We start from the raw sequence: 16,529 nt of genomic DNA on the forward strand, positions 1-16,529 counted from the left end.
TGTGGTGGCTCACGCCTGTAATCCTAGCACTTTGGGAGGCCTAGGCGGGTGGATCACTTGCGGTCAGGAGTTCAAGACCAGCCTGGCCAACACAGTGAAACCCCGTCTCTACCAAAAATACAAAAATTAGCCAGGCATGGTGGCAGGTGCCTGTAATCCAAGCTACTCTGTAGGCTGAGGCAGGAGAAACGCTTAAATCCAGGAGGCAGAAGTTGCAGTGAGCCGAGATTGTGCCACTGCACTCCAGCCTGGGAGACAGAGCAAGACTCCGTCTCAATAAATAAATAAATAAATAAATAAATAAATAAATAAAAATTTGATATGAGTGATGGACTAAAAATCTCAATTAAATATTCCTGGGACTCTTCATTCTGTTCTCTAACAGAACCTTCAAAGTGTATTTTGGAAAAATTCCATTAACACGCTGCCTAGGCTGAAATAATTTCATGATCAGTTTCATTTTTGCACTCACCTTGTAAATCCAGACCTCCAGGCAGGTGTCGGGCAGTTATCAGTGGATTAATCTGGTCAGCTGCTTCTGGTTGCTGTTTTAAGGTTACTACCTAATGTGTACTTTTAGAGACTCTCCCTAGTGTGCTGTCACAAAGAAGTCGATTGGATTTTTATGTAAAGAAGGGCTCGGTGAGCCTCTAATCCTTAAATCATTCCTTTGACCACATTTTATTTCATTGTAAATGGAGATTACCACACAGAGGAATATCTGATGCTGTCTGGCTGATCCATTTCTAACTAAACAATTAAGTCACTTGCATGTCAGAGCATACTCTCAGCAACTGGCATTTCCATTACTTCAGGCTTACCCTGAGACTATTTTGGAAATATTTCATCTTCTGCTATTTTTTTTTTCTAGACAGTTGTTATTTTATTTTTAGATTGACAGACAAAATTGTATATCTTCATCTGTACAATGTGATGTTTTGAAGTGCATATGCATTGTGAAATGAATGAATGTAGCTAATTAACGTATGCATTACCTCACATAATCATCATGTTTTTGTGGTGAGGACACTTAACATCCACTCTCTGAGCATTTTGCAGGAATACAATATATTGTTATTAACTCTGGTTACAATGTTGTACAATAGAACTCTTCAATTTATTCCTTCTATTTAACTGAAATCTTGTACCCTTTGACCAACGTCACCCCAAGCACCCCACCTGCAACTGCAACTGCCCCCACTCCTCTACTCTCTAGTTCCAGGAGATTAATTTTTTTACATTCCACATATGAAGGAGATCATATATTTGTCTTTTTGTGCCTGGCTTATTTCACTTAACATAATGTCCTTTAGGTTCATCCATGTTGTTAAAAATGGCAGGATTTCCTTCTTTTTTATGGCTGAATAGTGTTTCATTATGTTTCTATATGACAGTTTCTTTATCCATTCACTGATGGAGTCAGGTGGATTCCATTTTTTTGGCTATTAGGAATAATGCTGCAGTGAACATGAAAGTATAAATAATTCTGACATACTGATTTCATTTCCTTTGGATATATACATGATTATATCCACTAGTGGGATTGCTGGATTGTATGGTAGTTCTGTTTGTAATTGTTTTGAGAAACTTCTATATTGTTTTCCATAATGGTTGTACTAATTTTTATTCCCACCAACAGTGTGCAAGGTGGGTCATTCACATCCTGGCCAACACTTATCTTTTGTCTTTTTGATAATAGACACTCTAATGGGATTTTCTTATACACATTTACCAAACTTCAGTTTGCTGCAGAACACAATTACCAGATATTTCGGTGGGGGCAAGGGTTGTTGTAATTACAATTTCACTTGCCTTTTGTGAATGTCCCTGTGATACCAAGGCATGGGAATGACATGTGTAGAGGCAGAACAATATCACTCCATAAAGATATCATCTCTCATTGTGATTTTAATTTGCATTTTCCTGATAATTAGTGATGTTGAGCATTTTTTTCACATACCAGTTGGATATTTGTATGTCTTATTTTAAGAAATATTTATTTAGGTCCTTTGCCCATTTTTAAATTGGGTTTTTCGTTTTCTTGACTTGAGCCCCTTAAATATTTTGGCTATTAACCCTTTATCAGGTGTATAGTTTGCAAATATCTTCTCCCATTGCGTTGGTTGTTTCTTCACTCTGTTGATTGTTTACTTTATTGTGCAGAAGCTTTTTACTTTGATGTAATACTGCTTGTCTATTTTTGCTTTTGTTGCCTGTGCTTCGGGGGTCATATCCAAAAAATCATTGCCCAGACCAATGTAATAGAGCTTTTCCCCTATGTTTTCTTCCAGTAGTTTCATAGCTTCAGGTTTTACATTTAAGTCTCTACTCCAGTTTGAGTTGATTTTCGTATATGGTGTGAGAGAAGAGTCTATTTTCATTCTTTTGCATGTGGATATTCCGTTTTCCCAACACCATTTATTGAAGAGATTGTCCTTTCCTCACTGTGTGTTCTTGGCACTTTTGTTGAAAATGAGTTGGCTGGAAAAGCCTGGATTTATTTCTGGGCTCTCTATTCTGTTCCACTTGTTGTGTCTGTTTTTATGCCTGTACCATGCTATTTTGATTACTATAGATTTGTAGACTATTTTGAATTCAGGTAGTGAATACGTGCTAATTTTCAATTAGCAGAAAGCTCAAGCAAAACACCCTGAGTATAAATGAAGCAGCTCTTTATGTGGCCTTCACGAGGATTGGACTCTCATAGGGCTTGGTTTTTGTATAACTCTTAGTTTTAACTACATCCTAAGGTTCTAGAGAAAATTCTGGAGCTGAGACTTAGCTATGCATTTGTACAACTTCCTTGTCTGCCAATCTAAAAGTCAATCTTACTGATAATCCCTATTTTTCTTTTATGCTTATTTCCTCTTACCATTGTTTAGTAGCTAATATACTCTGTATTTCACTTGCTTATGTGTTTATTGTCTGTCAACCTCATCATAGCTCCATGAGCATAGCACCATGGGGGCAGAAATTATCTACTTTGTTCATTGTCATAGTCACAGTGTCAAGAAAAGTGTCTGGCACATTGCATGTGTATAATAAATAATTTTGAATAACAGCCAGTCACCCTATTTTATATATCCTATTTTAGTATCTTGGCATGGGAGATAATTTCATGAGTATTTATATATTTGCAAACTTTGGAAGAAAAAAAGAAAAAACACTCTATAGAAGGCAAATTGAGAGGACTGAAAGTTTAGAAGTGACAAACAACCTAGAAATAGCTACACATTTTTAGTGATCAAAATCAATTTTTGTCATTAATCTGGATTTACTAACTTCTCAAAGTTATCTTGGATGTAAAAGTGGCTTTAATCTGCTGATGCTCTGTGGTGTTCTACAAAATTGCTAAATTGCTTTTATGTGAAACTGGATAAGACATAACCCTTCTCCTACCTTTTATATTATTTTTTAGCCACGAGCCAAATTTTTCTAGTTAAGCCAATTTAAAAAATATTAGAAATGCAAATGTATTGCCATTGTTCTAAAATGTAGTTTTAAAATTCCATTTTTCAAGGTGGGATTTGTGATTATGTGTGAGGCGCTTCATTGTCTCTCAGCACTTCCCAACCAAAATCAGTCCATTTTGCCACTCCTGAGGAAAGGTCTGCTCTGTGTGACTCACAGTTACTTCCATGAATATTTATCCTGCCTGTACTGTTGGAATCACCTTGAGATCATGTACAATTAGTTAGGGTTGATAGAATTAGTAATGTTACTGGTTGTGTTACAGCATCTACGGGTCTCAGTGAAGTGAGACTCAGTCCCTTCTCCCCATTACTCTATTTTCTGTCCCTTCTTGATTCTGCTTGCCATTTTGGGGGTGCCAATTTATCTCCTTAGTAAAAACAACAGTAGTTATATATTAAGATACAACTGTATTATTTGTTTTTTTTCTTAAATCCACTATTATTTTTTGTCTTTTCATTGATTAAACTTCAGGCAAAACTCATTTGGCTGTGTTGAATAACATTTTGCAATTTTCTTTTCCCTGTGTCTTTCACACTTTGTAGCATTGTGCTCATATATACTGTCTTTGTAAGTTCGAATCTATTAAGTGACGGTTCGTCATAAATCCTGTATAATACTTGATTTTCATCATTTATTTATATTTTGTCACCTGTACTCTCTTGTCCTGAGTACAAAGAATACACATTCATCTCTGTACCTTTTTTGTTTATTGATAGTTTATACTTTCTTTGGACAACTTTTAAATGTATATTTATTTATATTTGCTTATCCAATCTTATAAAGAACAATTTCACAAGTAGTTAGTCCCTGCTCATCTTCTTTTGATATTCCTAATATAGTCTTGTAATGGATTACTTGGGATATTTATTCCTCTGTATTTTAAAATCATGAATCTCAAACATCTCTATCCACCAAAGAATATTTTGAACTAAAAAACGCACACAGACCACATTTTTGAAGGATTCAATTTCAAAATAAAGTTAGTTCCTACTTAGCCTTGCAAAATGAGGTATCTTCTCTTGATAAAGTTGTGCAAATAATGAATTTCAATCATTGAATATTCTAAAAATGTGTTATCTTGCCTAAGTAATTGTTTCTATGCCTTTAGCTATTAAAAATATGAAAACATAATCCTTTATAAAAGCACATATTTTTACCTTCCATTTGAGTAATTTTTATTAGTCAAGGAACTTTGTATAGGTATATATTTGGTGAAACTTTTTAATAAAATTGTGTTTTTCTGGTTATAAAATGATGCAGTTTCATTAAAAACACTTATAAAGCAGAAAAATATATAGAATATAAAAATCATCCATATTTTCATAGCCAGCAAATCATTGTTATCTTAAAAATACATGTCTATAAACAATAATTTTTAATGGACTTGGGATCATTTATAAGTTCATTTACTACTTTTCTCTTAATAATGTATAATCTAATGGTTAGTGGAAAATTCATCATATGATGTTTTCACTATTTAATAAATTCCTCATTCTTAGACATTTAGATTGTTTTCATATTTTTCACTGTTATATATAATGATGTGATGAACATTTTTGAAAATAAATAATCATAGGGTTTTCTCTTAACTGCCTTACATACTTCATTTGGAGTTAAATCACTGAGTAAAAAGATTCACGTCTCCTCCCACACTCTGCCTTCTCTTATGTGATTTAGTACCTTTTGGTTGCCTTAATCTCTTTCTGCAAAGTAAGAAAGTGATCTGAAAAACTAATTTATATACAGTGTTGTTAACTTGTACGTGTTTTCCTGCCCCTTTCCCTTGCTCAGCTGTCCTAGACCAATTTTGGGAAGCAGACTCCACAGACAGAGGTTTATTTGCAGGAGATTTAGTGGGGAATGTTGTCAGCAACAATACAATAAAGGGAGTAAGGGAAGGGGGTTGAGCAGGAGAGGCTGAACTCGGGTGCAATAACAGGAAGGTCTCCAGCCATCCCAAGGGGAGCTCTGGAGCTCAGAAGGACCCTCAGAGTGTTCTTGAATTGAAATACATCTCTGAATCCAACTTCCTCCTGCCACTCCCATTGACCAGTCCTTAGTTTGGTATAGGGTGCCTTGGGCAAGGCAGTGGACATGCTTAATAGCTGGGTAAGATGAGGACTTCATCCCAAAGTGGCCGTCTGGGCAGTGAACCACTGGGTGTTCAGCATATCAGCCTCGTGGATTTTGTGTTATCAACCAATAAGGGGAGAGGGGGTGAAGTGTAAGTCAAAACAGATGATTCTCCACTAGGAAAATTTTAGTCTTTCTTGCCTGTTACCTAAATTGGAAAATGTACATGAGGAGGATCTTCCGCAGATCTCCTCGGCCTCTTTCTCATAATCCTGCTCTAGAACTCGAAATATCCTGCTCTACGACTCAAAACCAAACAAACATTGTTATTTGTTGGTGAAGGGGGCACCTAGAAGCATTTACTGACCGAGCAGTGACTTTAACATTATTTTATGTATCAATGTCACCAGTTTAGAGGATTTCACTACATTAACAAGTCCTACTGTGAAAATAACTATAGTATTACTGATTATATAACAAGGTGAAATACTATATTTTGACCATTAAACTATTTTTTTTTAACTTGGGTGACATTTAGCAATTTGCCATTTCCAGCAATCTAAATGTTTATGTCACAGAAATCACATATTAAATTATCTGGAAATTTATTTCTCAGGAGGATCACCAAGGCATCAGAAAATAATAATAATTAATAACACAACTATAACAACTTGACATTTTATAAGGACAAAGTATACAGGTTAATCACTAATATTGTAATTTTTTTAACAGCCATTGAACTAAATTTTGACAATTGAAAAGAATTTAATTATGAACTCCTGATGATTTGCCTCCCACCTCCAAATAGTCCACCCGTCATTCTTTATGAAATATTTATTGTATAGGGGCTGGGTGTGGTGGTTCACGCCTGTAATCCCAGCACTTTGGGAGGCCTAGGAAGGAGGATCACTTGAGGTCAGGAGTTTGAGACTAGTCTAAGCAACAGAGTGAGATCCTCTCTCTAAAATATATATATATAATTTATTGCATAGGAAGTATTTTGGGGGGATAGTTTAATTACTGTTGTACCTGGTTGTACTTGATGAATATTCACATTTTTTCTGCTCTCTAAAATGAAAATTTAGTATCATTTAACAACACTAAGAGACATCATGGAAGCACAATTCTTTATTGCCATATTTTGGAATAGGGGTAAATAGGATGAGAGTTGTTTAAAATACATTTTACTCTGTCTCTCCCACTGAGTGAAACTATGCATCCTGGACAGAATACATAAAGCAGATATTTGAGGAATCTAAAAAATAAATACTAGCAGATGTAGTGGGAAGAAGACCAGAATTTGTTCATTTTTTCCTCTGGTATCTTCTGGCTTAGACTCAAGGCAGCCTGACACCTGAGAGAGCACCTTGTCATAGACACACAGCTGCAGACGCCATTTAGTTCAGACTCAAAGAGCATGAAAGTGACCTCTTGTTAGTGGCAGTGGTGGCAGTGAACGCTCTCAGAGGCTTTAAATTCTGAAGAAAGATTAACTTTGATTTGAGGAAATCCGGTCCCAAGATGGCAGAGCAAACTTTCTTGCTGTTTTTCTATCTCCATCCTCCCACCACTTAGTGTGGATGCAGCGGCAGGAAGTAGGTGGCAGAGAAGGGGGTAAATAAAGCCCCAGCTTTTTGGCTGCAGGACTGAAAAGAGGAGCTCCTAGGAACCAGTAAGTAGGAAAGAGATAGCACAGAGGGAGAAGCTTGGGAAAGGGGCCCAATGGAGTTGTTTACAAATTTCTGAGCTCTTTTTACGCCACAGTCCTCTGGTGAGGACTGATAGTAGAATAGTATGCTTGTTTATGTCCTTATCTGGTTGGATGCAGCCTTTATTATTTATTTATTTATTCAGCAAAACATCTTGTCCTTGTTGGCAAGATGCCCTGTGAAATGTGATGGAGTCTTTTTCTAAGGCAGAGTGACTTATGTTCAAAGGCTCTCTTTACATATGGGCTCCTTACTTAGTTGCTCAGCATCTCAGGCTTGCCATCTAGAAAACGGATAGAATTCTCACTACCGTCAAGAACTGTTATGAGGATTAAATGAATTAATGTACACTAAGCAACTGAACCTAACAAATGTTTCTTTCCCTGTGGCATTTGGTTTTTAGCTTTCCTATCCATTTCCTAAGTATCAGGCCCTTAGGTTTCATGTTTAGCACTCCTTTAATCTGTCAAGTTTACTAAGTTGTAGGATAATTTAGAAGCTTCCTAAGAATCACATGTTAAATAAAAAAAGAACAAAGGTCTTAAAGGAAGGAGTGCTAAGATAAAATCTATGGTAACCTGCTGCCCTTTTTCTTACTTCTGAAGAGTTGAGGTTGTCAGAAAACTAATATTTAGATATGGGCTTATCTGGTTCATAATATTCTAAACAACACTGCTACCATTACTATTATTACCAACTAAAACTACTTAGGATGTGTCAGGTATTGACATTCTACATATATTAATTTATTTAATTCTTACAATAACAGGATAAGGTGGGTACCATTATTATTCTAATTTTACAGAATACATAACAAAAACATCACTTTATTGCCCTAGTCTTGTTATTCATATTTAATAAACGACTATTGTGTACTGGTCTTAAATTAATTATAAAATTAGTTAATATTTGGTTATCTCTTTAGGATAAAAACTCTAGCTAAAATGAGCCTTAATATGGGCAATGCTTTTTTTCCTGCTCCATAAAACAGACCAACCCTCCTTGCAGGCTTATGGCTAAAAACCCAGAATCTAATAACAACTTGAATGTTGGAGATGCATCAAGGTTTTTGCAATGTAAATTCCTTCCATTACCTTAGTTCAGGTCCTAAGCTTCTCTAGTTTAAATTATTATGATTGATTTCTTTTTATTTATTTATTTATTGTTTTTGAGACGGAGTCTCGCTGTCTCCCAGGCTGGCGTGCAGTGGCGCGATCTCAGCTCACTGCAACCTCTGCCTCCCAGGTTCAAGCGATTCTCCTGCCTCAGCCTCCTGAGTAGCTGGGACTACAGGCACCTGCCACCACACCCAGCTAATTTTTGTATTTTTAGTAGAGACGGGGTTTCACCATGTTGGCCAGGCTGGTCTTGAACTCCTGACCTCAGGTAATCCACCTGCCTTGGCCTCCTAAAGTGCTGAGATTACAGGTATGAGCTGTTGTGCCCAGCCTATTACAATTGATTTCTTACTGAGCATACCAGTCTCTTCTTCATTGACTGCATACTCCACCCTCACTGCTTGAATTGTTTTTATTATTTACATGCCTGGTTTAAAAAATAATGGCTGCTCAATAAAGTAGGACCTTTTTCTTTTTTTTTTTTTTTTTGACTGAGCACAGGGGACTTTAGTAATAGGACGTGACAAGGTGGAGCTCCCTAGGCCCCTCCCTTTTCAGGTGGTCTGTGTGGAAATTGTGAAGAGGGGAGATCCTCAGTGTTGTGAGGTCTGAGTGCAGCAGGGACTCCCCAGCAGCTGGGGGCCTCTCTCTTCCTCTTATACTCTCGCTGGGGCTGGTGGTCCGGGGGCCTTATTCCTTGGAAGCCATGTGGGCCATGAGGTCCACCACCCTGTTGCTGTAGCCAAATTCATTGTCATACCAGGAAATGAGCTTGACAAAGTGGTCGTTGAGGGTAATGCCAGCCCCAGCATCAAAGGTGGAAGACTGTGTGTCACTGTTGAAGTCGGAGGAGACAATCTGGTGCTCAGTGTAGCCCAGGATGCCCTTGATAGGGTCCTCTGAAGCCTGCTTCATCATCTTCTTGATGTCATCATATTTGGCAGGTTTTCCAGATGGCAGGTCGGGTCCACGACCAACACCTTGGCAGTGGGGACACGGGAGGCCATGCCAGTGAGCTTCTTGTTCAGCTCAGGGATGACCTTGACCATTGCCTTGACAGTGCTAGTAGATGCAGGTATGATGTTCTGGAGAGCCCTGTGGCCATCAGGCCGCAGTTTCCTGCAAGGGCCATCCACAGTTTTCTGGGTGGTAGTGATGACATGGACTGTAATCATGAGTCTTTCAACAATACCAGAGTTGTCATGGATGACCTTGGCCAGGGGCGCTAAGCAGTTGGTGGTACGGGAGGCATTGCTGATGATCTTAAGGCTGTTGTCATACTTCTCATAATTCACTTTCATCATGAACATGATGGCTTCAGTAGAGGGGGCAAAGATCATGACCCTTTTGGCTCCCCTCTGCAAATGAGCCCCAACCTTCTCCATGGCGGTGAAGATGCTGGTGGACTCCACAACGTACTCAGTGCCAGCATCGCCCCATTTGATTTTGGTGGGATCTTACTCCTGGAAGATGGTAATGGGATTTCCATTGATGACAAGCTTCCCATTCTCAGCCTTGATGGTGCCATGGAACTTGCCATGGGTGGAATCATACTGGAGCATGTAGGCCAGGTAGTTGAGGTCAATGAAGGGGTCATTGATGGCAACAATATCCACTTTACCAGAGTTAAAAGCAGCCCTAGTGACCAGGCACCCAGTATAGCCAAATTCGTTGACTCTGGCCTTCACCTTCACCATTGTGTCTCAGGGATGTGGCAGGCGCTGTGCTGCACAAGAAAATGCGGCTGTCTCTAATGGGAGAAGGGAGCCAAAATAGGGCTTATTCTATGCTTCTAAGAACTGAATCCTGGCCTCACTTATTTCTCTAATGCTGTCTCCTCTGACTGAAAGTAACAAACAGAAAGCCCTTGTCCAGTCACACAAATACAGTCATCATTCATGCCTTTGCTGCAGAATGTATCTGTCACTCTTAATTAAGTTGTGATAATAATTTTATTGTTTACTATTTATTGAGGACTTACATTGTACCAGGGTTTGTTCTAAACCCTTTATGTGGACCTATTTTATAGATAAAAAAGCTGAAGTTTAGAGAAATAGTTTGCCCAGCATCATACATTCTGTAAGTGGGGTTGCTGAGATTTGAACTCTCGGCATTCTAATACAAGCCTGAGTTTTTAGCCATGATACATATTGCTACCTGTTTATTTCTCACATTGAAGAATGGAAAGGATCACACTGACACTGCAAACCTAACATACACATCTTGTTTCCAGGAGGCAATAAGATAAATTGCATGGAAGGTCTGTTGGGAGGAATTTGGATGTTGTTACTGTCCCTTACCCTGAAGGTAATTATTAGGTCTTTTGAGCCCAGAGCTTGGTAACAGTTGCCAGTGTTGATAAGCCAAAGGTGGGGTATTTTCCTTTTTCCTCTGGTTAAAGATCAATTCACTTCTTTCATGTCTTCTTTTTAGCTGATGATAAAGGAGAAGAATAAAAGGATAACAGATGTGAATACTTAATCACGTTGCTTAATATTATGGAGTGACATAAAAATATGGTTTGCTTTATCTAGACAGATGTGGTTTTATAAAATAATCATGGTCTTTTTGTTTGCCATGTAGAATAATTATGCACAAAATGGGAGTGTACATTCTGGAAAGGTCATCTTGACTTTTAAAGGGTTTCTTTAGGCATTCATGATTGTCACTTTCTGATCAGTATGGGACAAGTTGGGATACATAAAACTCTATTCTGTGTTAAAGGAATATTTCAAAGATTCCATGTTTAGTGAAATAAAGTATTGCCTAGAAATTAGAGACTTGTGATTACTTGCACTGATTCATTCTGAAGTTTTCTGAATGCTCTTTTAAAAATCTGTAGCTCTTAGTTTCTTATTTCTTTCAGATATCAAGAAATGCGGATTTCCAATGCACTTAGCTTATGCTCAATATTAAGTGAAATAATTAATTTAGCATGTCCATGATGATACTAAATTAGTAATTCAGGGTAGTTAAAATTGCAGTGGATGCTGAACTGATCCAAGAAACAGTTTCAACCTTGTGAACTGGTTTGGAATTAGTAGTCTATCATTAAATAGTAATTAAACATCAAAGGCTTGAAATGGCCCATTATGTGCAACAGAAAGTTTGTGTGTTAGAATAAGACACTTGAATTAATATATATTTCATAATTTTATATAGCAATTATGTGGTGATAAACAGTATAATTATTTTATTTTTTATGAGTTCATTGTCTACATTTTATATTTTACATAGTAGTTATGGAGAAATTGCCTACTCTGTGATGATAAACAGAAGACTTTTTATTATTTTTAAACTCATTTTCTAAAAATATAACACAAAATTGGTTTATTTTATTTTATTTATTTATTTTGAGACAAGGTCTCACTCTGTTGCCCAGGCTGAAATGCAATGGCTCAATCTTGGCTTGCTGCAACCTCCACCTCACAGGCTCAAGTGATCCTCCCACCTCAGCCTCCCAAGTAGCTAGGACTACAGATGCACCACTATACTCAGCTAATTAATTTTTTTTTTTTTTTTTTTTTTTTTTGGAGAGACAAGGTCTCACTGTTTTGCCAAGGCTGGTCTCACACTCCCAGGCCCAAGCGATCCTCTCATCTCGGCCTCCCAAAGTGCTGGAATTACAGGCATGAGCCACCATGCCCGGCTAATTTTCTTTTAAATCCCTATACAGAATGTACTTTGAATATGGATTTTGTTTTTGTAACTCATATTTGAAAAATGTCTCTTTTAAAAAAATCATACAAATATTGAAAGTATTTGAGATTTTTTAACCTAAATCAGGAATTTGTTTTAACATCTGTTATCAGTCATCTGAAGCCACAACACTTGGTTTTTAGAGCCATTCCACTTTATGATGTGAACATGCATGATGCATGCAAGGAAGAGTAACATTTCATACTATGTGCAAAATAGTCAAACCTTGTATCTTTGGTATGTGGGAGATTGGGGAAGTGAAAAATGAGTCTGTTTTATTAGGGGCAGTGGTATATCATGGTGTATGGGTCATCATTGTGAATCACAGGGAAAGTGGCGTAGCATTTGGGATTGATCCACATGCCACCAGTAAATCTTGGCCCAAATCAAATCAAAATAGCACAGGAATTAAGATAGTTAACATTTGGCAGGGCACGGTGGCTCACGCCTGTAATCCCAGCACTTTGGGAGGCTGAGGTGGGCAGATCACAAGGTCAGGAGATCGAGACCATCCTGGGTAACACGGTGAAACCCCCTCTCTACTAAAAAAAAAATACAAAAAATTAGCTGGGCATGGTGGCATGCACCTGTAGTCCCAGCTACTTGGGAGGGTGAGGCAGAAGAATTGCTTGAACCTGGGATGGGGAGGTTGCAGTGATTCGAGATCGCGCCACTGAACTCCAGCCTGGGTGACAGAGCGAGACTCCATCTCAAAAAAAAAAAAAAAAAAAAAAAAGCTAACATTTATCAATGGTTAATTATGTACCTGGCACAGTTCTAAGTGTTTAAAGTGTATTAAATCATTAATCCTCACAAAAACCTTTAAAAATAAATACTGTTATTAATTAGATACCAGCAGGGGTGAGCATTGTATAGAGGAGCAAACAGGTATGGAGTGGTTGAGTAGCTTGCTACACAACTAGAAAGTGGCGGTGCTGAAATTGAACTCGGGCAGTTTGGCTACCCAGTCAGCACTCCTAACTATTTTATTAAATAAATATCTCCCTCGGGACTTTGATTGAGGTCTAAGTCATAGAAATAGTCTGTTTTGCTGAATTTTTCTTCGTTAAGATGAAAGTTCTAACTTCCTGCCAGTAAATGTCTAATTTATCTGGAATTTATATCTTCAGGATATTTGAGTCTTAGAGTTTGTTTCATTGTCCCAGTGGTCAGTCTAATGTTGAGCTTAAGTCATTTATGAATTCAGCCCTTTTGTTTTTATGAAGATGTAGAAAATATTCTATGGCTTTCTTTTCCTTTTCTTTTTGTAGAGACGGAGTCTCGCTCTGTCGCCCAGGCTGGAGTGCAGTAGCGCGATCTCTGCTCACTGCAACCTCCGCTTCCGGGTTTCAAGCAATTCTCCTGCCTCAGCCTCCCGAGTAGCTGGGACTACAGGCGCTTGTCGCCACGCCCAGCTAAAGAAAATATTCTATGGCTTTCCTGTGGGTTGCTCCTAAGCTTCCTCCAAGATAGTTCTTCTTTCTCCTCTTTCCAGAGGCACAGTCACCCATCTAGCTTGGGCTCTCTTTAGCCTCCTCTGTGGTAGTCCTAACTCTAGTCTCCTTACAATTTATTTTCTAGATTAACTTAAGCAATGTTCTGATCACAAACTTTACTATTGTCTCTCCATTTATCATTATATACAATCCAAGTCCCTTAATGTGATAGCCCAATGTCTTGTTGCTCTGGATCTACCTTTCTTTTCTTATCTTAAAATTCTTAATCATCATGGAAGCTAACATTTATTGAGCACTTACTATATAACAAGCACTGTGCTTACTTCCAAACATACAAAGATGAATAATAGAACCTACTTTCTCCCTTTGTGATTATCACAGGGATTATCTAACTTAATCTTTGTGGAAACCATATGAGCTATGTAATATTATTAACTCCATTTTAATGAAGAGGAGACAAAGGCTTGAAGAGTTTATGTAACTTATTCAAGGTCACAAGAGAACCATGTGGTAGAGCTGGGATTCACACCCTCACTTTTAAGCCCTATACAATACTCCCCATGTCATAAATTTTCTAACTCTAACCCATCTTTAAATGTATGGGGCTACTCACCACTCCCTTTATATCCCTCACTTTTTTCTCTTCATTATCATGTTTTATGTCATTTTATTCTCCTTGTATGTAGGTCTCAATTTTTTTCCTTATTTCTGCCTATTGAGTAACAACTGCCTTCAACCTGTGGATATAATTGACCTCTCCCACCACAGAACCAAAGCTTCATTTATTTTCTTAACTCCCATAGTGCTATAACCTTGTATGCTGCTTATACAGACTATATGATGAGCTTTATCGAGTGCTAAAAATTTTTTTAAGAGTAAACGCTTCTAATTATGTATCATAAGTAAGTTCTCAGAGAAGCTGATTCAGACTTTCCACCAAAGGGTTGTGTTGGTACAGAAAACATAAACATCAACCACATTTTAGCACAATTTTCATCATTCTCTTGTGGTTTGACTTTTCTGATGATGTCTAAACTTAGACATAAAAGGAAACCCCGCCTTATATGGATGACATGGAATGGAAAAGAAGCTCCATGGCTTTCCTGTTTCACTGGTGGGTTTGACCTTTTCCACACGTGCATTTGCTTTGAACTCCTCCTAAGTTAGGTGCTACGTGAATACAAGTTATAATTAACATGCTTTCTTTGGGTCTCCTTGAACAAAATGTTCTCTCTCATGATATGCTATGCATATTTACTTTGAATGAATAATAGTTTTGAATTTGGATTTAGAAAGCAGATAATGTGACTGAAATCCATGTTTCTTCTTTGCCTTTAATCTAGGGCTGCAGGATGGGGCCCAAATGTGAAGGGAATAAAACATGAGAGAACCTTGTTTAGCCACGAGATAACCAGGGATAAGAGGTTTAGCTTATAGGCTCTAATCAAACGTGTTATTTTTCATCGAAAACTGGCGTATGGTATCACTATGCAGCTGTTAACCAGCTGTTTCCTTTCTACTGGGGTTCTTGTGTGCTCTCTGCTTTAAATTTATGTGTTGCTTGGGATCCCGAAGGATAAAATAGTACTTGTAGGTTCAAGGTAGTGGTTGGAATGGTTGTTTGCATGTTTTTAGATTTTTTAGTTTAAAGCAACATGTTTAAAATGTTTTCTTCTAATTGCTATTGTGAATATGCAAATATTTATTTAATCATGCTCAAGTGAGAGAAGATATAGAAACAATTCATAGGCTAATTCAAACCATGTTTTTCCCTCTCTTGTTTGCCCTACACTAATCTGCCAAGCCTGTATGATTGTCTCAGTTCTCCATTTAGCACCGAAGTTAGTTTTGAACCCTGAAAAAAGAGACATTTATATACTTAATTATTTACATATAATAATAAATATCGTGGTCATGTAATGGCTACTTCAGTCATTTTATTTCCGGAATTGGTTCCTTCCAGTGGGTTCTTGGTCTCGCTGACTTCAAGAATGAAGCCATGGACCCTTGCAGTGAGTGTTACAGTTCTTAAAGATGGTGTGTCCAGAGTTCGTTCCTTCAGATGTTCAGATGTGTCCAGAGTTTCTTCCTTCTGGTGGGTTTGTGGTCTTGCTGACTTCAGGAGTGAAGCCACAGACCTTTGCAGTGAGTGTTACAGCTCTTAAAGGTGGCGCATCCAGACTTGTTCATTCCTCCGGGTGGGTCGTGATCATGCTGACTTCAGGAGTGAAGCCACAGACCTTTGCAGTGAGTGTTACAGCTCTTAAAGATGGCATGTCCAGGGTTGTTTGTCCCTCCCAGTGGGTTCGTGATCTCGCTGGCTTCAGGAGTGAAGCTGCAGACCTTCGCAGTGAATGTTACAGCTCATAAAGGTAGTGCAGACCCAAAGAGTGAACAGCAGCAAGATTTATTGCAAAGAGTGAAAGAACAAAGCTTCCACAGTGTGGAAGGGGACCCCAGCGGGTTGCCAGGGCTGGCTCAGGTGGCCAGCTTTTAGTCCCTTATTTGGCCCTGCCCACGTCCTGCTGATTCGTCCATTTTACAGAGCGCTGATTGGTCTGTTTTTACAGAGTGCTGATTGGTGCGTTTACAAACCTTTAGCTAGACACAGAGAGCTGATTGGTGCATTTTTACAGAGTGCTGATTGGTTCATTTACAATCCTTTAGCTAGACACAGAGTGCTGATTGGTGCGTTTACAATCCTTTCGCTAGGCAGAAAAGTTCTCCAAGTCTCCAGCTGACCCAGAAGCCCAGGCAGCTTCACCTCTCAATTTCATGCCTTCACTGGCCCGATGACAGAGTTTCACCAACAGAAGAAAATCTTTTGGTTTGTCACAGTGTGTATGGTCTGTGGTCAGATATGTCAAAGAATGGTAAACAAAGGCCTGTAGACAGTATATCAGTGCTATGGTTTGAATGTGTCCTCCAAAGTTCATGTGTTGGAATCTTAATTCTCAATGCCATAGGTTTGAGAGGTGGGACTTTTAAGAAATGGTTAG

At 38.2% G+C, this 16,529-nt stretch overlaps 1 pseudogene; it reads right to left on the reverse strand.

Annotated features, from left to right (window-relative positions):
• Positions 1–8,790: 8,790 nt before the first annotated feature.
• LOC100987630 (glyceraldehyde-3-phosphate dehydrogenase-like) lies at positions 8,791–10,071 on the reverse strand (annotated as a pseudogene).
• Between the last annotated feature and the right edge of the window lie 6,458 nt (positions 10,072–16,529).

This window comes from Pan paniscus, chromosome 5, assembly GCF_029289425.2.
Source record: "Pan paniscus chromosome 5, NHGRI_mPanPan1-v2.0_pri, whole genome shotgun sequence".
NCBI classification, from domain to species: domain Eukaryota; kingdom Metazoa; phylum Chordata; class Mammalia; order Primates; family Hominidae; genus Pan; species Pan paniscus.